Source organism: Melospiza georgiana, chromosome 2 (genome assembly GCF_028018845.1).
Source record: "Melospiza georgiana isolate bMelGeo1 chromosome 2, bMelGeo1.pri, whole genome shotgun sequence".
Lineage (NCBI taxonomy): Eukaryota > Metazoa > Chordata > Aves > Passeriformes > Passerellidae > Melospiza > Melospiza georgiana.
The window spans coordinates 11,093,051-11,118,448 of NC_080431.1; the positions used below are offsets into that span (position 1 = coordinate 11,093,051).

At 39.1% G+C, this 25,398-nt stretch overlaps 1 long non-coding RNA gene across 3 annotated transcripts in view; it reads left to right on the forward strand.

The window, feature by feature from the left end:
- The window catches only part of LOC131080484 (uncharacterized), a 275,439-nt gene that overhangs the window by 40,342 nt on the left and 209,699 nt on the right, over positions 1 to 25,398 (forward strand). Inside the window, exons 1-2 of one of the 3 annotated variants that reach the window (XR_009114166.1) lie at positions 13,218 to 13,484; positions 23,698 to 23,811. The exons of 1 other annotated variant lie outside the window; for it this stretch is intronic. This is a non-coding gene — a long non-coding RNA (uncharacterized LOC131080484). Of the gene's footprint in view, positions 1 to 13,217; positions 13,485 to 23,697; positions 23,812 to 25,398 lie in introns of those variants that run through there. One more of the 3 variants, XR_009114167.1, reaches the window with a different exon arrangement.

Genomic DNA, 25,398 nt, shown 5'->3' on the forward strand with positions numbered 1-25,398 from the left:
AGTACAAGCAGGGAGCACCTTTGGTTTTGCTTGGCTGTGGGGTGCTTTGAGTGTCAGGAGGAAAAAGAACACAGATGTCCCCAACTGCTTTCTCATGCCCTGCTGCATGGGGCCCACACTCGGAAAGCTTCAATTTTTTAATTACATTTTTTATTTGTTAACTTAACCAATTTAAGTCTTAGATATCTGCTCTTCTCCAGTAGAAGGCCATTATATTGTGACTTCATACAACCTACAATATATATTTAGCTCTGAAGATTGCACTTCTTGTCACTCTAGGTTTTTAATTTACTGCGTTTCTTCCTGCTTGCACCTTTGAAACTCAGTGGAGCCCTGCAGGGGTGTCTCAATCTCCTGTTTCCTATCTCCTTTGAGCTATTCCATTACAATCATCTGTCAAAGATGAGCAGGAGTCAAGGAAATGGAGCATCTCAAGTGGCTGACACTGCTGAGCAGATATCCTTCTATTTTTGCTGAGTGTTTACATACCTCTAAATGTGGCTGAGCTGGATTAGATGAACAGAAAGTTTGTAACGCCTTTGTCATTTTAGAATAGCACCAGTTCTGATTCTATATGAAAATGATACAATTTTAACAACTTAAAATGATATGACTTTTTAACAGCTATGACAACCTATACATACAATTACTTTACAATTCCAACAACAATCTATACATACAATTCCTTTACAATTCCTTCCATGGGTTCTGTCGTGATGTCTTATGCCAGGCATAAATGCGTGTGCACGGTGGTTGTACTCATTAAATGTGATTAAAAAATACTATCGCACCTCTTCAGGGTTAGCTAAGGAATCAGTCTGAGAAGGAGTAGGATACACACTGTTTGTATCCCATTTCCATTCCATAGCAGCACCAGGAATGAGAATGTAGGCAAAATGAACCATCCCAGTGGTAGTGACTGGCACTGGAATCAATTCTGAAGGATCTATGATAAGTATCTGGCAGAAGTTTAGCTGGTAAAAGTGATTGCATCTCAAGGGAACTATACATTGTAATACCACAGAGTACACTTAAAGTTCTAATAGCAGTGAATGTTTAGGTGTTGCAGGTATTCTATAGCCTACAGTGCTATGTACTTTGCTTTTTCTCATCGTTTTGTTGAGGCAGGTTTATTAAATTAGATTGAAGATGACTTTATAACTATGTATTTGCCTTATTCTAGAACAAACGATAATATTCCTGCTCACATCTCAAAAATTTTGAAGTGGCCAAATATTTGTTGACTCTGGTTCTAAACCCAGTATTTTATTGAAATTCCCAGTTAAGTCAATTTCTTCCATGATTCATTTCACTTGGCAACAGAAATGTAAGCTCTGGCCTCTGGCCCTAATGAAATCCTTCAAATGCAGTCTACATAGCAAGAGTTGAAGGGGGCGAGGCACAGTTTAATTTCCCAATAACACTTTATGGCAGGCTTTGTAAATGTACTTGCTTCTGGAGTTTTCTAACACCCCTCCCTCTGAAAGTAGTCAATTTTCAGCCGAGAACTTGCTGTATTCAAGTTGCTTACATGAGAGAGGTTGGAGGGCAGTGTGACACAGGACCTTCCTGCTGAATTGCTAATCCAAATTGGGCCTTAGTGAATCTTGGGCAGAGTTGTCAACATCCAGTGACCTGTAGGAAATGAGTTGGGAGCTTCAGCCTGGCTCCCAGAGAGGTGTGCACATCACAGGAGCAATGGGCTGGCACTAATTGGCACCCTGTGCAGCAGCCTCAGCACAGAGCCAAAGGTCTGCAGGGGAACTGCGACTCAAGTGCTCTCTTGGCCTCCAAGATGGTCCCTCTGGGGCAGAGTTTAGGGCACACTTGTAATGCCACATGTGGAATTTTGCTGTGCCTCTTGCAGTGCTGGACCGGAGCTGTGGCTTGGGAGCTTTGCTTCTCAGAGGGTTCTTAGGGTATTTTGGATGCCACGGGGCTTTTTAAACCCTGAAATCACTTCAGCTTTCCTTCAGGTGTAAACATGAAGGGAACATTTACTAAGCATTAACCTGATAGTCTGAGGTGTCTGGTGACAGCCAGTCCAGGATTTCACAGAAAAAGGGAAAGAGCAGGAGCATGGATGTTTTCAAGACAAAACTTTCTCATGTCTGTGCCCAACATGCGTGACTAGTTTTGTTCTGCCAATTTTTTTTCACCTGTTTGCCTCAGAAAGGTTATAAATTAGTGCTGCTTAAATATAAAAATATATTTTTTCATTAGTAGGATTGTGAATTTCTATTCATTTTAAAAGCATAGTAACACATGGTCTTCCTACACTTGGAATTGTTCCCAGACCATGATAATTACAGAAAGATTATGGGTATTATCTTCCCAATAGCCTTCATTTGTGAAGGCTATTTCTTGTTTTGTTGTTCTGGTTGCATAGTTTCTGTCACTCAGTCAAGGTGGCAATAATGTCATGAAGCCATCAGTCCATTCACCATGAATAAGTTCTGTGAAGACTACTAAATTAAGAAATGAGTAATGTACCTACCTAGTACTTTAAGCCAGATAGTCAGAGGTGATAAAATATATTGTCTGAATTGGAAGTTGAGCACATTTTCTCTTGAACATACAAATAAATGAGGAGCAGCAATGACCATTTTTTGGCTGTGGATGTCTGCTAAGAAGGAAAAATAGCTTTGGGCAATAGAGGTTAGTTTGTTTCACAAAACATTTAGCGTCTTCAGAGAGAAATTTTTGTCCATCCAAGTATTGTCTGTACCTATAGAGATGACAGGAAGGCCTGCATAGAGCATGTATACTTCCAGAAATCAGAGTATAATATTTTTCCTATATAGCTTTGCATGATTGGAATCACCAATGACCTGCTGCAATTTTTCTCCCACTCTATCAGCTAAGTAAAGAAATCAGGATTACAGCCATAACTGAAATTATGGAGTTCTGAAAGTAACACTGTTTTTCTGTGATACAGCAGACCCCTTTCACTACCTCCATGCTCACTCACTGCCTGATGTGGTGCACATTCATCTGACAGATAAATTTGAACAGCAAAGAAAGGCAGCGATTGCATCCCTGAGTTTGGGATCATCAGCTGTTACAAAATGTCAGGGAGTTTGGGAATAAACTCTACTCTCAATATTGCTACAACACAATGCAAAAAATCACCCTGAAAAGTGTTTTACTCTGTGTTTTAATGCTCTGCACTGAAGCACGGTGGTGCTCTAAGTGTGTAAAGGGTTGCCATTTGCAAATTCCCACCTGTTGTTTCTGTTTCCGGAAACAGAATCCCTGGCTGCAGTCTGGATGTTGCCCCGGGTGGTGTCTGACTTTTAACCCAAATCAAATAGTAATTGTTCAGACACTGTCTGGCTCTCATGCAGTGGACAGGGAAGGCACAGCAGCTCTCCAGTTACCTCTTAGGAAGCCCAGGCAAGGATTTCCCTCAGGGAATCTTCAGCCTGTTGTGCTCGCAGACCTTTGGTGTAAGGTTTCAGGTCGCAGTCCCCCTTGCCCTCCCTGCTGCTGTAGGGTCCAGTGATGAGCAGACTGCAGGATGTGACAGACTGGGACATAGGAATTAAACTGTGAAAGGACACGATTCAGTTTTCCTTTTTGCTGCCAGTACCTTGTTAATGCAAACCTAGCAGTGCCCAGACTATAATGCTGGAGCCATAAATGGTTTGCCAACTGAGATGGTATTGCCACTTTTGCTCTTGATGCCACTGAGGGGATGCAGTTATTGTGGGGTAGCTCAGATCCCTGGCTGCTGAAACAGAAACCTCAGCATGTTCCTCTGGGACTGCCAGCAGAGGAACCCTCTGCCCTCCCCTCAACTCCTCCATTCCTGCAAGTTCTGATTGTTCCCTGCTCACAAGTCACCCCTGGGCTCCCCCATCCCCTCAGTTCCTCAAGGCATGGGGCTGGATTCAGCCTGGCTTGCAGAATGAGGAACTCTCCTCCCAAGGTATTAAACCAAAACTGTCAAACACTGATGATTCCTTGAGACCTGCTGGCTCAATCCCAGTAATCCTGTCCTCTTTGTGATGTTGCAAGAGGTGACACTCTCCATGCCTACAAAATCTGACAGGATCTACTTAAGGCCCAAAGAAAAGACTGAAGGTGTGGCAGAGTGATTGAAGGTGTGTGCACACAGCAACGAGTGCTGTAGGTGGTATGGACTGCCCTGCTTGACTCAGCTCAAGTTTATCACTGCCTTCCAAGGACAAGACAGGGTCTGGGGTTTCTGCCTGAAACCCTCATTTATTTGATGCTGACTCAAACCTATTCATTTGGGGTTTTAGCTCAACGTTGCACTCTTGCTGTCTTTGGACTCAATGGAAATAATGACTTTTATACTGTGGACCTAAGCAGCAACTATTGTCTTCCATGAAAGTAACTTCTTTTTAAAAACTTAAATAGTTCAGTGTTATGAGAACCAAAGAAAAATTATCTTTTTTCATTCAATGTATAATAGAGTTATCATATATACGTTTTTGAAGAATATTTTTAGTAGTAAGAACAGTTTCAGGGAGAACTCAGGTGATGATGTACTGTATGGAAGACGGAACCAGCTAATGAGATCATCTCCAATACTTATTATGAATTTTACTCTTTTCTGGCACAGTTTGCAGTCTTATTTTGGAATTCTTGATAGTTTAATTGTTCTAGTTCATTTTCCTGGCTGACTAGACTAAGCAATATAGCTTTGAACTTCAAGGTTTTTCTATGGACCCCATACCATCTCCCAAAATGCATGTTAATTAAGTCCTAGGGAGGACCAAAAGAATCTACTAACATATGCACACTGCCAAAATAAATGATGTCCAGATTCCTGAGCTAATCTTTGCCTTTGATCACATGTATCAGAAAATTTATTTGCCAAAGTAGTGATGAAAAGATTTCTGATCATTCTGAAGTATCAGCTGCAAATAACTTAGACTTTTTTATTTTCAAGATAAGTCAGGAAAGATGGAGTACTTTCCTCCCTTTTCAATCCTTAGGAGTCTCCATAGAAAACTTGATAGTGAAGCACTTCAGAGAGTAGCAGTAGCCATTCCTTTTCTGGCATTATTGCCTTGTATGTGAAATTTTGTGACACTTTCTGTCAATGTGTGGATATCTGACTGTTGTTACCTCTGAAAGTAATGGCAGAAGGAGATGTCAATGTTTTTTCTTATGGTTTTTCTTCATTGGCTATGTTGTTTTATTTTTTCTCATTCTGCCTAAAAGTTGAGAACTCACAGTATTTCTGTGCTCACAGATATTAACATGAAAGCATACTAATGAGACATGGTTGTGTCTGTCTTGAGGTGCATAGCCAGCATGAGACTTGGTCTATTTTTTCTACATTTTACACAAAAGACTTTTTTTACATTTTGCACATCAAATAGCACCATTATGTGCTTTGGTTATTGCTGATTTTGCTGTGATGGTTTCTCTACTTGCTTTTTTTGCTTTATGAAACCTTCCTGGTTTTTGCACTGTCCATTCACTTTGTTTTCATATGTATTTATGGCTGTGTCTTTTAAATTATTTATGGTGGATTTTTCAATAGTCTAGAACATACCTTTCCTTTTTTAACACAAATGGAGGTCTTAGTGTTATTTTGCAGAAATCACTGAAACTTGGTCTTTGAGTCTGTGTTAGACCCTTACTGAGGAAGGTGGAGTTTTTTACTTTTGGGTCATTGCAAGTTTGGCTTTTTAGGGAAAAACAGAGCCTATTTTTTTTTGTAAAACACCTTATTTACACAAAATAGCTCCTTCTTGTTTCAAGACTTTCTAATGTATACAACCACACATGAGAACAAAACTGAGAGGCTTTTACTGGTTATTGCATAAAACCTGTTTGATAACAAAGTCCATATTATATACTCTAAATTGAGATTTTCAGATCAGAAACTGGGGTACAGAGAGATTAAATTGTTTCATTGAAGATTAAGGAGACGAGGGGTGGAGCTCTGCACAAATCTTGAGCGTGTTTCATATGAGTGTTGATCATTATGGGCTCATCTCCTAGGGTATGAAATGTAGTTATACAGGGACAAGTCCAATTCTCATTATCCTGGGGAGAAATTACAGTAACAGCTGTCATGGCTGTATTATATCTTTTGTTAGGATGTTCTGTCTCTGCCCTGCTGTGATCAGTGGCATCCTGGAATGCAGTAAAGGCTTGAACTATACCCACCAAACAGTCCCACCCCTATCTCCAGAGCACCTGCAGGCAGGATGGACCGATGAGGAAGGTCCTTGCTTGCCCACAAAACTTCCAAGCAGCCCCTGCACCTTATCTCTTTGCTGTGGGGGGTTTGGAGACAAGGGAGACAGAGTTCCAAGGATGTCAGGGTGCTGCCAGGCAAAGGCAGGGTCACCTCAGGAGGGTGGGAGCAGTTTCCATAGGAGCCACAAGGTACACAAGAGGAGAAAGGCAAGGACTCCCAGATGGGGCCTTTTACCTTGCTCTGGCCTTGAGGAGAGGAGGACAAACACACAGGAAGACAAGGGCACCCCTGGTGCACATCTGGAGCCCAGCAATGGCTTCAGTCATTTCTCAGTTGTTGCAATTTGGGATGACATCTCCAGGCGGGAAAACTGATTTCCCTGTCACTGGGTGTGGATCATCTTCAGATTGCAAATCTGAGTTGATGTTGTCCCAAACTGCTCCCATTGCCAGGCTGTGTGAACAAGGTGTGCTTTTGCATGCACTGGAACACCACAGTAATGAAAATCTTTGAAAAAGTCAGTAGCAATTAAAATAATTTTAAACTTAATCAGCACTCTATTAGTAAGGACTGCTTTCTTATTATTCTGTACAAGTGTGCTTGATAGATATCAGGTGGGTAAAATATATCTACTTGTGGTGTCTTTGTCCTCTTTTTAGTTTTTTTGTTTAGCTCATGATTTTATTTAATGGAAGAGACACTTCTCACATATTGGCTTGACAATTTACAAGCATTTGTTTGTGCTGAATTAAGCACATTTTTAAACTTTGTGTGTTGCTGCTGACAGTTTGGGGATTGATTTTTATCCCTAGAGAGATGCCTTTTTGTCTTTAAGGCAAATTGAAGTTGACTGCTGGAGCATTCCCTGGTAAGAGAGAGAATCTACTTTAGGGATATTTTTCTACTGAGAATTCATTCTTAACTCAGAAGCTTCAGCAAGGTCATGTTTTACATGACACTTTTAAAAAAAGTAAAAAAGTTCACAGACAAAGAAGGAGCATCACTTCAGAGAAAATAAATCGGAGCAAGCATTACCAAACTTTTTCCCATTGTAGTTCTCTCAGGGAGATGTGCCTGGATATACAGTAGGTAAAAATCCCAGACTTTTCTTCAGAAAGCACATGTTAAAATGGTGGTGTAGGCAATGGCAGCAAAAGGTTTTACCCATCCATGTGTTTTCACGTATGTTATGAGATTAAATTCAAAAACTTCTGTAGCGTTTTTAGGACATTCATATTCTTTTAAGAACAGATTCATTGCTTGTCCACATTGGCAACGTGGGATGGGGTTTGCAGATGTGAAAGGATTCATGTAATGAGATATGTGTGAGGATGCAGGATCTCCACCAGACAGGTGCTTTAGGAAGTTTTCATTCATGTCAGCTAGAGCGAAGTACCTGATTCGGTTTAAACCATAGGATCTGTGGCTGGACATGCTGGGCTTGACTTACACCCTAAATTTGCTCAACCTGAATTCACCCACCCACAGTCAGCTGCCACCAGCCAGTCAGTTTCTGTACACAAAAATTATATTGTGTTGGTATATTGATGGGGATTCTTGGAATTTGTTTATGTATCTTTCCCTTCAAGTTTGGTTTTTTTTTTTGTTTTTGTTTTGGCACTGCTTTTGTTTTCTAGGTCTATTTTTTTACAAATATAAATGCAGCTAAAATAAGTAGTGCTTGTGTATATATCTGGTCTGGTTCTGTGATCCAAATAAATAGCATCTCTTAACTGAACAACAAACCATCCTGGCTGGTAGGCAGGTCTAGTGAGGGCTTTTGTGGTGTTACCTGGCAGGTTACTGGTGAGGTGATGGACAGACCCCATTAAAATCTCGTTTAATGCTTCTCTCTGGAATGACTGCACTCTCTTTAACCTGTCTTTGTATTCAGTCATACTTCTAAGACCCAAGTGACTTCAAAATAAATAAAATATCTTAGTCTTTCAATAAAATACCAAATAAAAAATTCACACCCACTTGTTTTCATTTCTAAAAAGTCAAATCAGCTGAATTACCACAGTGCATCTAAACAAGTTGTAAAAACCAATTTCTTCAGACAACTTTTACTCTCCTGGTTATAAAATCTTCTTAAAGAAGCTGCACACCTGTGTCATCTTCCTTCAAACCTTCTTTGGGATGTTCTCATTGGATATTTCACTCATTTGAGTCCTAAATGTTTGAGTTGCCTCAATGCATTTTTGAAAGCCTGGCTATCAACTACCAGAATTTTCTTTTGCCTCTTTGATTTTTTTTCTCCCCCTTCTCAGATTCCTCCTGCAAAATTTGTGACGTTTGCTCTTAGGAGTGACAGGACCAAGACATTTTGCAAAATCCAAGAAACAAAACTTATAATAAAAATGAAAACATTTTCTTTGTACTCTAAAGAAAACCTATACCTTCAAACAAGTGCCTTGCATCCACAGCAGAAAGCATTTGGCTGGTGCTTAGGATGGGGTAGGTGAGAGGAAACAGGGGTTGATGTTTTTGGTTGCAGCTGTTGTGCAATATCCCAGAGCTACCCCTCTTCAGCAAGGAACTCACATTTTCTGCCATGTTCTCACTTCCAGCATTTTATTAATTAACTGCTAAAGTTTTTTGCTCTGATTCACCTTGGAATTTGGATCCTTTTTGAAAATGTTATCTTTAAATTAGAACATAGCATTTATTAATAGCAGGAAATTCCAAGTAATTATTTTGTCTTTCTTTCTCCTCCTATTTTTTTGGTTTTTTTTTGGAGCTAGATGTTGATTTTTGTGAACTGTACCTTTTCTACCTTAATCAATCTTGTTTCTCTTTTGTCCTTTAGCCTGAAGACTTTTGGTGTTTAGAATTAACTTTGTTCTCAGTCCTTTTCCATTTTGTGCACGATTATGCGCCTAATTAGAGGTAATTGTCTCCTTGTTCCTACAGCATCAGCCAAGCAAGCAGATCTCAGCTCCCTCTGAGGGTTACAAGGAACCTCCATCCTAGAAAAAGTGCAGCAAACACTTTGGCAATTTGGTATTGCTCTCTGGCACGTTCATTGTTCTGTACCTGTTACAAACAAGCCTTAGATGGGTTTCACCTGTGGGAAATGATGGAAACCTGGTATTCTAAGTGAAGGAATGACAGCATGAATGTTATATTGCTGTCACAAAGGTTGTTGATCAAGATTCTTTTTTTAATCAAAGCTTTAACATTTATTAGCTTTGTGTCAGGTTCTCTCTTGGGTTTTATTAGTAATTAAGAATAATTGCATAATTTTACTGGTTTTTCTGCAACTTTTTCCAACTTCCAAATTCCAGGGATGAATTCTTATCTATTATCAGGGGCACAGAAAAGGTATTTAACTGAGTCTAATCATGGCAAAATGCAAATTGCCATTAATTAAGCTTGTAATTGTGTAGCAGGAATGAGAATAATTTCCAGGAGCAGGAGTAGGAGAAGACCTTTAAGTAGCAGCGCATGGCAAATGAGATGCACAGCTTGCATCGCCACCAGGAGCTGCATTCCTAATCCAGCAGCCTCAGTGCAGGGAAAATGTAAAATGTACCCTGGGATGTCAGGTGTTAAGGGGAAGAATGGGCCTCTCACGTTCTTTGCACTTACAAGCCGGCTGTAACCTTTTGACTCTCTCTCTCTTTCTCTTCTTGAGTTTTGTTTCCTGAAAGGAAAAGGGGGTGGGGGAACGCAGGGGAAGAAGGCTTAGAGAGTGAAGGATCTGTTTCAAAGTACTGTAGTGTATTTGCAAGCTTTTTTTTTTTTTAATAGAATGAGTTTTATTTCTTAAAGGAGCAGTTGTTTATGGCTTAAGATATGAATGTCTGCTGAGTACCACTATCAACACTATAAACTATACACATGTGATTCTGCCACAAGTGTTTTGCACATAGTTTATCTTTCTAACTAAAATGAATTTAATCACATTGAAGAGAATAACAGAGGTGGAGAGCTAGTTCTGTGAATTAATGTTGCTTTTCCTATTGACCAATGCAGAAAAAAAGCTCCCAAATAACAAGAAATCCCTTTATTCTCAAAGGATCCCTTAATGTAGCATGATCATATATTGATCACATTGAACTTGGGTGTAATCCAGGTCTGAAGATCGGCACATGCAAAGAAAAACTTGTAAAATTCTTACACATTTAGTCTCCTTGGTGACTCTGAGTTAGTAAGTGTGAGAATACCTTGATGCAAGGAGCTGAGCATTTGCTTAGTCTACAAGAACATGGGACAAATAAGGGGGAAAAAAGGTGACTAGTTTAGGTAGATCCCTCCAAATTTGATTACTTTTGAGGAAAGGGAGAAGAATGTGGAAAAATACATGAAAATTTCTATTATCCTTTCCTGAAATAGTCTGTTCTGGGCTGATCCTTATTAGAATGTAAATGTGGAAACACTAAAGGTGGTGGTTACTTCCATTAATTAAAAGGAATCTTGCTCATAGCACCACACCCTGAGAATGCTAAAGGAGTTTTGTATATTCCTGGTTGCCATATTTAGCATGAGCATCTCATTCAAACTTGGTGTCTTTCTTTGTTAGAGATAATCTTGAAATGGCTCACATTGCCTTTGCGTGGCTGAAATGTGGCAGCAATGGAGTGGAGCCAATGGAGTGGTAATTTTGCAGCCAGCAATCAGGAAAAGGAAGAGTCCTTAGCCAAGGGACTCAACAGTGCCAGGAGGAGCCATTATTCTATTATTATTTCTGGTGTGGAAGCATTGTTTTAAGTTAGATCAAAAACATCCTTTACATTTCTTTGTTATTTGTGTTGTAAATTTTCCATATCAACTTTTCCAAAGGAAAGGTGTGAGCATATATTGTAGTGGTCTGCTTTGGATGCATCTTGCTTTGGAAATTGTGGCTTAAAGGGAAACCTGGAATCAGTGGTAATTCCTCTCCTTCAGCCTGGAAGTTCACAGAGACTGGACAAAGATGGAATGAGTTCTCCTTTTCTTAACACTTGCTGAGAGCAACACTCTAGATGGCCTGTCTCTTCACAGGCACAGTCCTCCCATTTTTTTTCTACTATCAGGGAGTCCAACCTTTTGAGTTTCATGCAACCAACCCTGTAAAATTTCCAGGAGCCTTACACTTAGAGGGCTAAAGGGGAAAGAACCCTATACTGTTAATGATGTTGTTTTTAACTCCTGGAGATTGCACGGATTTCAGAAGATTTGATGTAGATAGTTTTCTTGTTTTCAGTTACTGACAAGTCCAGGGTCAGTGAATATTTTATATTCAATCCTGCTTTAATTCCATTATGCAGAGCATGTGTTGGGAACCAGTGCTGAAGAGATTTGCATACTGAAGATTATTATCATGATCTATTTTTTTTATTGGTAGACTTTGAGAAGGTTACAAGAGCTTTACAACTTCAAGACAAGGGCAATCTGACATAAACGCAGAAATTGAAGCAAAGTCCCAGATAATTTGGGCCATTTGAAACACAAATGGGAACAGAACTCAAATAACCTAAATTCCAGTCCAGCTTCTTAATCCTGAACCCATTTTTTTTTTCAAAATTAAAGTTTTCATGATTATTATTTCTACTGCCAGGGCTTTCCAAGGATAGAAATGTGACCTAATTTATTAAATGCTCTCTTATGTTCAAGACAGAAGTAAAATCCTTACCCCAGGGCACTTAGTGGCCCTGATCCTGCAATCTGATCTCTTGAATGAATGTCTGAACTAACATGAGCCTTGCTGCCTGTTCTGAGAGTTTGGCTGGGATTTTCACAGGGAAGGGACCTGAAGATTGCAGGTTGTCTGCAACACCCTCAATCAGCTCCACTACTTTCCTACATGGTTTTGTGTTTCCCTGAGACATCTATGAGCTTTTGTGTATCTGTTTCTCCATTACCTTCAGTAGATGGTGAGATTTGGGCTAAAATGTTTTTCTTTTCTGTGTATAAGCCTTGATCTATGGCACTACTTAAGGATGCCTTGCGATGCACCTGGAGATTGAAGTGCATCACCCCTGCAGTGCATTGATCTCGCCTGGCCCAGAAAGGGGCTGTCATAGATCTGCTTTTCAAATCAGGACTCCCTCATGGGTTTTTCCAAGGCATCATCTCCATGTCATTGGGTTGGCAGGATATGAAGCTGAGGGTCTTTTTGAAGTTTTCCTTCACACCAAGGGGTGTAACCTTGTTGTGTGGGAATCGTGGCAAGTTACACCCTCTCTTCCCCGTGTGTTCAGGGCAGGATAACTTAAAGCAGTGTTCAAATATTCTTTTCCATACTTTTCTAAAAGTAAATACTTCAATTTGTTATGTTGGTGTATGAAAATGAAGAATGGAATCTGAATGCTGAGAACTAGTTTCTTGCTAAGGACTGAAATACAGGGGATGAACTTCATTAATTAAATAGTCCTATAAACATCAATGCCTTTGCAGCTCCACACAATAGTCTTACTTTAAAAAGACATGATCACGTGCTTCCTCAAATATCACTCAAGCCAGTATTTAGTTTTTGCATAATCATAAAACAAATACCACTTTAAAGTCTCCTTATGCGTCTCACATTTCTTTTTTCTTTTTTTTTTCTTTTTGAGTACAAGAAAAGATTTGTTTCCTGCATCAAATGATTTGTTATTGGAAAAGCAAAGCAGCATTTCTTTTTGCAAAACACTTCTTCCTTCAAAACTGGTACATGGATAGTGTTTTCCAGCTTTTGGAGTTATTTGATTTTGAACACTTTTGGTTATGTAAGTTTTAATAAGTAGCTTTGGTGTACCCCTAAAGGCACACCCCACACACTTATGTTGTGTGACCTAGGGTCACAAGTAATGGCTGCAAGCTAATTGATTGAGAAAGGCTTGTCTGACTGGGCCCCTTTGAGTCCTCCCTTTACATTCCTAAATTTCTCTAAAGGAGGCACTGGCAGCTTTGCCTGGTGAGAGGAGGGGTTGGGGGAAAGGGAGGAAGTTTCTCAGTTTCTGATTATGCGCAGAGTTTCCTTGTACTGAGCTTATGTTCTCCACCCACTACTTAGTAAGAACTCCTTAACAACTTAAAGCTTTATCCCTGTGAGTACCAGAAAAGTGATCTGAGTATTTATTGAGCAGGGAGAACAAACTGCTTGCTCCAGGCAGGGAGAAAGCTTATGGAAATGATATTAGACCTTCAGCAAAGTGCACAGCTGCATCATACAGAAGCTGAGACTCAAACTGACAGGCAAATAAGCCAGATCACGGAAGGGGCCTCTGTGTGGCAGCTCTGAGCTACCAAGTGTTGGACAACTAGGCAAAAAGTGCAATGGAACAGGGCAGAAAATAACACACTAACTTCAGGCAACTGTTGCTTATTCATGGTGAGTCCAGATTTGAAATGTTGTTTGAAATGTAGCTTTTTCTGTTGTCTCTAAAACCCTTCCGTTTTACCGCAGCGATCCCTCTGCAGAGCTCATTGTGTTCCAGATGATTTCTCCGGATGTGCACTTCAGTTCTGAACGATACAGAAATGCACAGGGATAGTCCTTTCCTTGCTGCTTGCTCTCTCTCGTGCTTTTCTTGCTTCAGGAGACAGGTCCTGTGTCTAAAAGCACGCTGCATGGCTTCTGATTTGGGAAGAAATCGCTTTGCAGCCAGCACTTGGTGTGCAGCTGCATGGAGGTGAAAAAGTGAACATAATTCTGTGCAGTTTTCTGCAGTTTGAGCTTTGTGGCACCTTTCCATTGCTCCTTCTTTCGCTGCCTTATCTTGAGAATGTATGGCACGGTCACTATGAAAAGAGCTTTGTGTTTGAATTCCTGGTGAGTCGAAGGGTCAGGGCCTATGAGTTATCTGCCTGCCAGCAAGACTCATTGCCGTGTCCCTTTATTTTTCAAGCTGAAATAGAAAAAACATGTGGCCTCATCCCTTTTTTATAAATGTATTTTGAATTCAGGTTTTACATGCTGTTTGTGTGTGCTTTGTTCTTTTGACAAACTCGGGCTTTGGGAGGAGGCCAATCTTATTCTATCCATATTTATTTTATTTATTCAAGCTTTCCTGCAGCTTTTCTGAATTCCTTTGTTGTGATGCACGTAATTTTTTCTTAAAACAATATTCTGAGATTCTGTTTTCTGCTGAGAGAAAAAAGGATTTATATTCTGATACATATTTCCAAAATTACCAGAGAGCTATCTAAATTTTAGGTAAGTTGCACAATTATACAGAAAATAAAGCTTTTGTAACATTTTACTCCCTTAAGGAGGGAAACACGACACTTGTGGATAAGTTCTTGAGCAGATTTTGTTAGCTACACTAGTCATCTAGTGTAATGGTAATAAATATGATCTGAGCTATAATGTTATCTCAGTTAGGAGTTTGAAAAAGCTCCTTCATTAGCACAGCAACAGAATTAAACATTGCATGTTGACAGTAATGTTAGAAATATGTTTGTGGAAACTGCTGAGTGGATGAAATTTAGAGTAATAAATCATCAAGGCATGCCAAAGTTACTCTCTACGTGAGGTTTTAAGATATCTGTTATTTAGAGGAGAGTCTGGTTTTCTATTAGCAGAAGTGTGATTCTGTATAAGATTTTTATCATATAATTCAGGTGCACTAAAAAAATCTTAAAATTAGGTAGCAGTTATTTGAGGCTAAATGGAAAATCCCTATTTGATAGGATAATTCTAATATGCAATGTAAGGAGCTGGTCAGATGAACTCTGCACAGAGGGTATGTTACTACTTCTTTCTTGATCTGTCTTTCTGTTTTTATGCTCACCTAACAATTAGCAGAATGCTTGCTTGAAAAAAAAAAAAAAAAGATGTTTCAGATCTACTTTGATCAGATGTTAGAGTCCCTTTCAGGTGCAGTCATGTTGTTCACCTATTGTGTCCTTTCTTCTTTGCCAGTTTGAGTTCACCCTTCAGTTTTGAAAATGGTTTTAGTAGAAAGGGGGGGTTGTGCCAGAGAAATGCTAAGAAATAGGGATTTGTATGCAATGCTGCAACATAAGTGGACCTCAAACTTTGTGTTTTCTTATTTTGATTTGAATTTCTATATATTTTGACTTGGACTAAGCATTTCTTTCCACAAGAAAATCTTTGACTGTGTTTTTAGTTCAGTTAAGGATGTTCTTTGGTTTTAGGAGTTTCAGGCTTGCTCTGAGGGAAAGAAATACATTCTCTTTGGTAGCATAAGTATAATATTTCCTTCTTGGCCATGCTGTGAGGGAGGCATACCTGCTGAAGTGCTCTTTACACAAAAGAAACTGTGAGGAGGTGTCTCCTGCCAGCTTTGGAGGCCTGGGGTGTCCCCCCAGTCCTGGTGGTCACAAGGCCCTTGGGGAGCAGGGAAAGGTGGGTGCTCACATGGAGCCACCTCCACCGTAGGCACACGAGCAGAGAGGATTCATCCTTTCTGTGCTCTGGGCTTTCCACTAGCAAAATAAGGCACCAGTGCTGTTGTGACACCAGACTGGAGGATTATGAGCCATTTCTTCATGCTCTGATGATCAGCCTGATGAAGGGGAAAAGGTTTAATGAGGAAGAGAAGAACTTACTGGGGATTTTATGGCTATATCTATTATTAAAAGCAGAATATCTGCTCACAATAGTTGTGTTCTATGATTCAAGGAAAGCCAGCAATAATGATGATTAAATGTGGTATTCTCACTGGCTGTCTGAGGACTGGCACAACTTAGTGTGACTGGCAGGAAGCTAAAACATCAATATCTCCAAATACTATTGTTCTTTCTTAGAGAAAGCCAAAGAACCATGACATCAGACTAAAATAATTATACAATCTTTTTTAGTTCTGCCTGACACCAGTTAGTGGGAAAAAAAAGTAGTTTTGAAAAGGTCAAAATGTTTGAAAGGTTTGTATTTTACATTATTAATGTTTTTCAATGAGTGACTAGATTTGTGTTGTGAATTACATAGAAAGTGATTTTGAAAGTTCACTTTTAGGTTTGTTCTGTTCTGAATGGAAGAAGGAAACCCTTTATTTCCTAGATCTGTTCCTTTTTATTGATATCAGTATAACAGAAGCAGGTGTGCATGGCACCTCTGCATATCTTTAGAGTCACAATAGAAATAATGGAAATTCAAGACTAATAGTTGATTTTTCTTTCAAAGACAGGAACTAGTTTGTGCTGTTATGACAAGGTGATGTCTCTAACAATAGATGAAGGAAAATTGGCAGGGATAAAGAATTTTAGTATTTGTGGAGTCAGTGAATTTCAGTGTTGTTAAGATGAATTAAGAAAAATAACTAAGTAAATTCCTAGTAATTTTGAAAGATTTTGTTTTAAGAATTAAAAACAAAACAGAAATTTATTTCATCTTCTCAGCCGCAACTTTTGATCACATTGGAATGTGGTCTTTGGAGCACCTAAATTAACTTTCAGTTTGCTTTTACTTTCCAACAACTTATTCAAACCATCACCAGAAGACTGTCCCAGAAGCTGATGATTAAGGGGAAAGAACAAGAGATAAAAGGGGAAACATTTGGCCTGTGAAGTCGCTTAAGTACTTTTAATATGTGAGTAAAAGCAAATGATCAGAGAGAAGAAGCAGAAGTGAGGATAGGAGCAGTAATAAGAGAGGCAGAACTTAAAAAGCAAACCAGAGGAGACCTAAAAGTAGAAGAACCATGGCATGAGAGAAGAAACCCACCTTGTCTAAAATGATTTGAGATGAGCCTTGGGAATTTTGCTGTCTTTCTCTGGGTTTCTTCAGAAGCATTTCCACTTCTGGTAGCCAGTTTTATAACTGAAGTTATAAATTCACCCAAGAATATAGGCCGTTCCTTCCAAAATTATGGTCACAGCATTTCGGAGAGGGGGATGTGACATGGACCCTCTCTTTTCCACCTAACTCTTATATTTTATCCTATTATATACTTCTTTCTGTCCAGCTGTGCAGATAGGGGTGAGGGTGGATGGTTGCATCCATCAGTTCAGGTTGTGAATGTTTTTGAGCATAGGTTTAGTTGTTTATTTTTTTCAACTCCTGCAAGATCCTTGCAGCTTTTTAAACATTCTTATCCTTTGGAAGGACTTCTGGAAATTCTGATTCTTGGCTCTGGAGGAGATTGGTGAGAAATATCAAAGGACTTTCCTCTGCCTCTCCTCTGACTAAGCCATTCACCCAATTCTTTTTATCACCCAATGCTTAATTTGGAGCTCTGTCAAAGCTCCAAATATTTTGGTAGGGATTGGGTGAGGCCAGCAGGGGAGTTAAAAACTGTGTTCATGATGGTTTTCATAGTATGAATGTGGCACCATAAGGGTTTAAGATTCCTCAGTATTCTACTGGACATGACACCAAACTCCACAACCATGGAAGAACATTCAGTGCTATCTCCGGTTTCTGACGTACCTGCCTCTCTGTTACAGAAATGTTTGGTGATTCAGGCAATAACCAGATGAACTTTCCAATTCTGACATTACCTTTAAAACCTCAAGACTGTGGTAGTATTAATTATGTAACCTCAGTTTATTCAGCAGCATGATAGAGGTAGGTAACAAATACAGCTTCAAGTACTGCAAGAAGCATGCTCTTCTCCCTCTTCTAGGCCATCTTGAGTGACAGTATTCCATTTGTATCATCAACTGTCCACATCTCCTCTTAACCCAAAAGGTCTTCCATGCACCATAAATTTACTGTGAAAGACCTGCAATTGGTCCAGTTTTGAACAGTGCACACTGAATTGTGTTAAATGATAAAGAGAAATATATATTAAAGAGAGGGCCCTACACTGAAGTAAATGTCCCATTCCCATGTCAGGAATTTTCATTATTTCCAAAAAGCAGCAGGGGCTGAAGACATCCTCCTAAGATCAGTCTTTTGTGGCAGAGCTTGTGGAGGTATCCCAGTGCTCTCTCACTGTTTCTTCTCCCCCCACTTCTCTGCCAACCAAAACTGTGTATGTTGTTATGGCCAGGCTGGTGGAAGCACTTTCAAAGTGCCTTCCCTAAGGTGACATGATTTTGCAGTCCCTCTGGATTGGGGATCAATGTTCTCTGAAAATATTACCTATGGTTTTGGTCTGTGTTTTATAAATTGTTCATGATTATGACCCAGTTGTCGCTGAGCATCTGTTATTTTGGTCTGTGTATAATTCCTGAAACAAAAATCTGTGCCCTTGGTAGGGGAAAGTAAGTTATAACATATAAACAATGAAAACGGAAGCGACAGTGATTGACACAGAAATTTATTCAAAAAACATACAAAATGTGACATGGCAGCATGACAGAATCAACCTGTGTTAGAAAGAAATACCTTTGAATTGTGTAGAAATGAGAATGCACCTTTTATGAGGCCCATAAATCTTCTTTCAAACTCTGGCTGAAAATTCACAAGGAAGGTTTTTTCCAGAAGTATCCATTGTAGGTCCAGCTACCTTTCCACTGACATCAAGAAGAATTACATCATTATTAGGCAGAAACTGTAAAAATTGATAGTTCATGCTATAGAGAAAGTAGTATTCCTCAAATTCTTTCCTTTGTGGTTTGTTTTTCCTTCTCATTTATTATCTACTGCCAGTGTCTGGAATACAACCAAGAAATTTGGATCTGGTAACTTAATCATGTTTTAAAATATATCAGGCCATTTGCTTTCTATCACTTTGCTTGTCCTTTAACTCTATTTTTTCGCCTGAAATTTTCCATTGTCCAAAACCACAGGTGATTTTTGTTTGTTTTTTTTTTTTTCATGTTAAAAGTATTTGAAATTATTTTAAGCAGCAGAGGCAGGAATGCATTCTATTTTTCCTTCTAAAAATGAAGTAAACAAAACGAACTCAACAAAATCTTTGAAAAACAGCCTTTGGAACAATGTGATCAACAGGTGGTTTGTGGATTGTTTTTAAAGGGCTTGACGGAAAAAGAGAACTAAATGGTTATATATTGAAGGTGGTAAATTATAGCTACTTATTACATGTGTTTTGGCAGTAGATGTCAAGATAGGCACTGGTTCTTTTTATTTGCTACGTGGATCTTAAGGTGGGCACTGCATATGGATAACAGAGTCTCCTGTCCTTAGAGACCAGGGTGCTGCAGGAAATTGCCATGAGCATGTATCCAAAGTTGCCTTACCTAGATGTTGGGAAGTAAAAACACAGGAAGCAAGATTGTCATCTTGGAACATCTCACATGGGCAATGTATGAATGCTCTTTCCATCTTCTTTTTTCATGAAGCTTTCCTAGACTGTAGTTTCAGCAGGACCAGGTGGCATTAAAAATGTGTTAGTGATTTTTCACCCCCTCTTTATCTCCTGCACTATGCATCTAATTGCAATAACTCAACTTCTGCATCTCTGCTGACATTACCACCAGGTAATTCCCAACAGTGCTGTGAACTGATGGATACAAATCAAAAGAGGAGAAATTTAGGTTAGCTTTAAAAAATATTCTTTACTGAGGAGAGGTGAGATGGCAACAGGTTGCCCTGGGAGGTTGCCAGCCCTGGTGGATGTCCCAACCTTTGAAGTGTTCAAGGCCAGGTTGGCAAAGGCCTTGAGCAACCTGGTCTGGTGGGAGGTGACCCTGCCTATGGCAGGGTTGGGACTGGAGGATCTTTCGGGTCCCTTCATGATTCTCTGACTCCTTGGTAGACATAGCTCAGCTAATTGGTCCTGTCTACTCTCTGGCAGGACAGGCAGAGTAGCCACCTCCCATCTCTTAACTCAAAGTCAGCACTGTTTTAAGTTTCTTTCTTTTTTTCATCCACTAATATTCAAAAACCTATTGGTTTGGTGTTGTTTTGTTTTTAAAAATCAAGCCATATACTGCTATATTAAGGAATATATACACATTTTATTTTTGCTTACAGGCAGGTAATAGCAAGTGCAGCTTTTGAATTGCTTTTTTAATAGAAATATTGACAATTCTATAGAAAACATCTGCAGCAATACTTATTTATGATTTATATTTATGCATTAGGGAATGGCATGTTTGTGAGACGAAATCTCGACTTCATTCTATCTCTTCCATCTTTTATTTTAAATAATTGGAAGTTCAATCTTCTCAAAATTTTGTTGGTGGCATGCTTTATTTCTTGTATTTATCCAGCACTCTTTCACATAAAATTTGGCCAAAACTGCTCCTTTCTGCATCCCTATTAGAAAAAAGCCTCAAAAAAGATGGCAAGCAAAAGCAATGCATGACAGTGTCCAGTCATTGGGCATGGACTCAGAAAGAGAAAACATTACAGCAGTTTTTTTGACCTGGCCAAACTGAAACATCAGAAATTTTGGATGAAAATTCAACTCTTTTATCTACATTGTGCTACATATGTACAGTTGCACATCCAACTTATTTTTGGGTGGAGGAATTTGTTCTTAAGACAGTCCAGTGATGAACTGATGGAAAGAACTTTCAACTTCAGACATAGGCATGGCTGAACACATTAATTTCAGTTTAAATATTTGAAAAGGTAATATTTTATAGGGATTTTGTTGCAGAAACATAGTACACAGTGGCATTCCGTCCATCTCTGTGATTATGGGTTTATTCAGATATTACCTCAGCATTAAGTCCTGAAAGTTTCAATCTACCTCTGGATATAGAAATCTCAAGGTGTCATCTAACTTCTCTGTATCTTTGAGCAAATTACTTAAAACATGTAATTTCTTACTGTTAAAATATTTTTAGTATTGCTATGCATTTCATAAGATGAATGTGTTCCTTTCTAACTACAAGTACATTAACTTGACAGTATCCATCTAGACAGGTTTTATTTGTTTGTTTTTAACTTTGCAGGTCAGTTTACCTGTGCTCTGTGAGTAGTTTTTATACATCTGGTTGGATGCATTTGTAGGTGATCATTGGCATATCTGAAGCCAGGAAGTGAGAGTCCTGTAGTTTAAAGTGCTAATTGAGGCGCACATCACACTTGAAAGTAAAATGCTGTATTCCTGCTGTATTGGAAGCAGGGTCCCTCATCTCAGTTCTTAAAGCATATTTAATTTAAGAGTCTAATCTTAGAATCTTTCAAAAACCCCCCAGACAACCCAAACTGGATTTCACAGAGCTGGCATATTACCAACAGCATTATTGCTAAATATTTGTTGTTGCTTTCCTTTTCTAAGTGAGACTTCTACTAAGGTTTCTATGTTCTCCTTTGTTCTTTCCCTCCTACATGTGTTTCAAGCCCTTTTGTGTCCCTCAGTAAAATCTGAAAGGTGAAATTCTCAATGAATATCATGTTTTATGAAAATCTGTGCGTGTGTGGAGGAAAAAACTCACAACTGGTGCCAATTTAGAGGAAGAGGCAGGCAGAACATAGCTGTTCTACATTCTGCTTGGCAGTGGCTCAGTGGCCAAACAAAATGTGTGCAGTCCCAGACTCATCACAGTACAGTTTCTCCTGCCAGGTGACAGTGTAATAAGCAATGTGGAGAGATGTGGCCATTTGCAGTGAGAAGAAAGAATGTGGAATAACAGAGCAAAGAGCAGAAATCTGTAGGGAAACAGGTTTCATCCAATCTGGTGCTTACAGGACACCTTGGGTTTGCTATTGCAGAAGAATAAAGGACCAAATGCCAGAAGATCTTAAAAGCGTATAAATTACTTACTATAGGCAAACAAGAACATCTTGTTTGCTTTTTTTCCTATTTATTGAGCATTTTATTGTGCACGGAAAAATCACATGCTATTTCAGTCTTCACAAACTGCACTGAACACATGAGATTCCTACTAATCTTTCATATGAGATGGCCAACTGCAGTTAAATTTTGTATAAACAGTAATATAGGAATGCTGAAATATGGTTATAAACTTTAAATTGGAGGAAACTGACTTTTTCCAAGAGTGAACTTCGCCAGAACTTGGTTCTTGGTTCTGTTGAAGTCAGCATTGATGTGTTTAGACGAGGATAAAAACTTGATTTTAACACAGTTTGATGTTTTCTATTTGTTTAACCCTTAAAATATCCATGCATTCCATTTTACCTTGGGCAAATTGCAAATGGCTTTTGTAAACTTGGGATTAGTCTTTTCTAAAAATGAGAATGTTAATACTGAAAAGATTAATGCTTGCCTATTATTGTTACTTAAATAATTTTTGAAAGAGCATTTTATTTCTCAGCCAAACAAGGTTCTTCAATGGAAATTAATCTCTACTACCTTTTATGATGCTATTGATTACATAGGTTTGATTTCCTAAAGTGCTGTAGCTTGTATAAGATAACTTTCCTTCTCCTAATGTCATTCAAGATAAGGAAAAACACCAACTCATTTTCTATTACTGTGCTTTTTGTTTTACAAGCTGAATGAACATCAATGCCAAATGATGATCATCAGCAATCACTAGTTTATTTATTAGAGAAAAATAGAAACATTTCACATTTGAGGAACAGTTGTCTTTTATGGACTGTTTTGGAAAGGTACTACTTCTAAGCACTCATTTTTCAAGAAATGGAGATGTGACCAGTAGAAAGAGGAAATCTTAATGACTCGGGTCACTGCAAGCAGAAGTCCATTCAGCAACAGCTTTTGGATGGGATTTGTAGCTGAATTTAAAATGTTGGTAGCAATTAGGATGTACTCTGTACTTTGAAATGCAGGATAACAGATTGAGCCACAGTCTCCAATATCTGCCATGCATAGAGCTCCAGTGCTCAGCACTCCAGTCTTTTCCCCTCTTCAGGGCTTTTAGAGTTTGAGGGACTTCCTTGGAGCATCTTCCATTCTTGCACCTGGCAAAGCAGAGCATAAAGTCGTCTGTGGCATATGAAGGTCCTTCTGTTGCCCCTTTTTCAGGTATTTCTGAACATCCTTTTTGGTGGATAAACCCTGGCAATTCTCTGAAGGACAGATTCTGTGTACATGCAGTAGCCAGTTGTTGCTTTCAAGCAAGGAGTTCTTCTCCCTTTCTGGGCTCTCCAGTTCTATGTCCTCTCAGTAACTAGGGGCCAGACCAGTAGTGTGCTTTTCCTTTTAGCAGCATGTTGTGATGTTAGAACTTCCTGCAAAATCATGTGTTTCATATGTTTTTTTATATTTTAATCACGTTTTTTAAAGTGCTTCCAGATGTAAGCACATATTTGGTTACAGCTTACTGCACGTGCTTCTGCACCGATAAATGGAAAAGCCTGCATCTAACAGCCTTGAAATCCATGTGTGACTTTGTGTGAGACTTCCAAAAGCTCTGCTTTGGGATGTTGGAAGTCAGGGGGTTCAGGCTGCAGGTTTTCTCAGAGGTGTTCAGCCACAGGTTGTGCAATATTTACAGTAGCTTAGTAATGTGAAAAGTCCCATTGCAAGAGAAAATGCTTTTCTTTTTCCTTCTCCTCCCTCCTCCATGGGTCAGACGTCTAGTAATGCTTCAGCTGGCTCTTGCCAAAGATAGATGAAGCCCCCAGTAAACCAGAGAGGCTTTTTATGTGCTTAGGACTCCCATATATCCATGCAAGGTATACTGATGCACACAGAGTGAATCTAATGTGTTCTGGGCTTAGAAAATCCTCATGCAAGAGCACTGTGTGTGCCAATATAGCAGGTAAAATTACTTTATTAAATTTCATTTTCCCCTTTTCATGTCTGTTCATGGCAGCCCTTATCCAGAGGCCCTTGCTGTTTTCTCACCAGGCAGTGGAAACATTCCTGCTGGGCACAAGGAATGCCCCTAAGGGAAGCAGTCACAGGAAAAGCATGAGGTGACTTTCCCACATAATGGAGTAGGTGACAGAAGGTGCATGTGAGGTAGGTGAAGCACGTGTTGGCATTGTAGAAGGCTCAGTCCTACTTCTGCTTCACGCATTTTTCCTTTTCAAGCAGGAATCATTAGCACAACAAAACACCAGTAGCTTCCTTTTTGCTAATTCCAGTTCTGTGGTAGCTCAAGAAGACCTGTGTGGAAAGGTGAAAAGCATAAAGCAGGAGCTCTATGTAACACCCCCTGAGTGTGGGTGGTGAGAGAGAGATGAAACTGCTTATTTTATCATGTAGAACCCCTCTTGAAAACCTCCTGGGGTGTGGGAGAAGAGGCCTTTGAGTGTCCTGAAAAAGAGGAAAGCCATGAGATTGGTACCTAATAGGTTTTCTGGAAGAAGTGGAGGCTTTGAGACAGATAAAAGTTCTCAGAACTTCATATGATGAAAAAGTCAAGGACTTGGAAACTTTTCACAAATATAAAATTGGAATATTTTGTAAAGACTCAGTGAGTGAAGGCTGAGAAAAGTAATCTTTATACATATATATTCATAGTCAATAGTAAATTGACATAATCAGAAACAGATGGATGCTGAACTCAGGTCATGCCATGCAGGGGCATTTGTTTGTAGCTTGAGGGAAATCTTAAACCCTCAAGGTTTGTGTGAGAGATGCACAGAAATGCCCATAATTTATCTGAACAACTTAAATGTGGTAGGTAAACTCAGTCTTGGCTTTGTGCTGCTTGGGTTTTAAAGAAAAGAATAATTTATTTGGTTTACTTGGGACATCTCAAATGTTGATAAACTGGAAAGAACTGTGCCAGTACTTCTGTCATATGGTGGCAGAGAAAAACATGCACAACAGAAGCGTACTGTGCAATGAATCAAGTAACACAGTTTCTATTCAGATCACAGCCCTGTGGGTAGATTATATAGAGAGTAATTTTAGCCCTCTTAGAAGTGTGTTGCTAGAATTTCTCTATAAAGAGCAGAAATAACAGAAGCCTGGTAATTAAACACGCTGAATTAAAAAAAAATTGGAGTGAAAATATTTATTGCAGTAAGATTGAAACACTTAAACTCTTTTCAGTTAGTCTCACATTAGCCTTTGTGCACCAGTGGCATTTAAATTAAAACCAGTGTGTTTCCCTAAATAGAAAAGTTGGTTTTGATGAAGGCAGAACTTTTGATTAAAACAGCCTCCATTTGAAATCCCTGATTGCATCTAGAAAGCAACTCCTTTGAACAATATCCTGCTGTCTTACTGTTGATGACAATGAAGCTAAATATACATACAGAGAGTATCTGCAAATGTGCAATGTATTATATATATTTATATATATTGTAATATATATATTTATATACATAGCTGAAGCACTTGGGAAACTTGACATATTTCATTCAAATGCAGACATGATATTAGGATCCCTTTCCCCCAAACCTGGTCTTGTAATAAGGAAGGAACCAGTGCTTATTTGAAACTTTTCAAATTCCATCCTTCTTAAAGGTGATTCATGGTAATATAGCAAAGCCAAACATAAACTGGAAGTCTGAATCCATCCCTGATGGATTGTTGTCTGCTTGTTTACACAATACACTATATATTCAGAGAAACCTATGAAGGCCCTCTGTATGT